General features: G+C 49.0%; 1 protein-coding gene across 1 annotated transcript in view; it reads right to left on the reverse strand.

Moving 5' to 3' along the window:
• Positions 1-334, reverse strand: part of grid2 (glutamate receptor, ionotropic, delta 2) — a 540,691-nt gene extending 540,357 nt beyond the window's left edge. The window contains exon 1 of the mRNA XM_030736912.1: positions 1-334. This exon is cut by the window's left edge and continues 308 nt beyond it. The gene's annotated coding sequence lies outside the window, so the exon portion shown is untranslated.
• Positions 335-1,281: the final 947 nt, after the last annotated feature.

Below are 1,281 nucleotides of genomic sequence, written 5' to 3' on the forward strand. Positions count from 1 at the left end.
TACCCTGTTGAAATTCCTCGAAACATTAAATCATGTTCTGAACGAGTAGAGACGTTGAGCCGTGGAGAAAACAAACCGCATCCAAACGCCGACGCGTTAAGACGAGCTGACGGGCTGGAGGTTGTGGCAGCTCATTTAAAGAAATAAATATGTAATCATTTGATAACGTGAGAGGAAACCTTGTTATCTTGAAAAGCAGGTTCTGTTATAATGACTCGAGATCCCCAGCCTCTCAGACCTGGCGACGCAGTTTCCCCCTGCACCAATCACCAAACCACCAGCAACAGCAGCAGCCTCAACGGAGCAAGCCAATGGCCAAAACTTCCATTTATCCCAGGGGCTTTTTATTTTTCCTTCACTTAGCCACTGTTTAAATACCACAATAGGCAGAGCACCTTGACAAAACCCAGCAGCGACTTTTGTTGGAGGGGAAAGAAATGATGAAAAGCCTTGTCACATGGCATTACCACGGAGAGGTACCATATTCCGAAATTGTCTGTAGCTTCCTGAAGAGATGAGAGAGAGGGGGCTCTAACACATATAGTACAGAGAGCTCCAAAGCCACTATTATTGTCTTCGTCAGGAGGGGGAAAATGTAGGCTGGGCTATCAGGAGAAAAATTAACCGAGGGTGCCCGCAACGACACTCCCGCGGTCCGCACTCCGTATGCGGGTGTTAGCGTCGGCCCCAGCAGAACGCGCGGTGGCTGGTAAAGAGGAGGTGTGCTGCGCCCGCGAGGGGGGCGGGGGGGAGAGAGAGAGAGAGAGAGAGAGGGGTGGGGTTGAAGGGGAGAGAGAGGGGGAGGAGACCCAGGAGAGAGAAAAAGAGAAAGAAGCAGCAGCAACTGTGAGCGGTAGCAGTTGCCAGCCAGGGCGCGCATCTACTGTCTGGAATTACCTTGGTGAAAGACAGAGATGGAATGTGAATATCAGTGAGGGCGGGGGATGCAGAGGGGAGTCTAACGGAGAGACAGACAGACGAGGAGTGGGGTAATCTGCTCTGCCACGGGCACTTCATTCAGCCATTGATAGCTTCCCGCTTTTCAACAAAGGTGCTGATGGGGATCCCAGTTACTGTGTTATATGAGGCTGTCTGTCTCACCAACTGGACACTTTTTACATTAAAAAAAAAAACAAAACATGTTCATTAACTTTGCCCTGCTGTGGTGTATTGTTTTAACTGGATTCTATCTTTTCCTCTCAGATCATTTTTCTTACCACATCCTGGGAGTTGTCTTTCATACCTTTTCTTGTATCCAGATTGGTTTCATTGCTCTCTCCA

Source organism: Archocentrus centrarchus, chromosome 9, assembly GCF_007364275.1.
Source record: "Archocentrus centrarchus isolate MPI-CPG fArcCen1 chromosome 9, fArcCen1, whole genome shotgun sequence".
Classification (NCBI taxonomy): domain Eukaryota; kingdom Metazoa; phylum Chordata; class Actinopteri; order Cichliformes; family Cichlidae; genus Archocentrus; species Archocentrus centrarchus.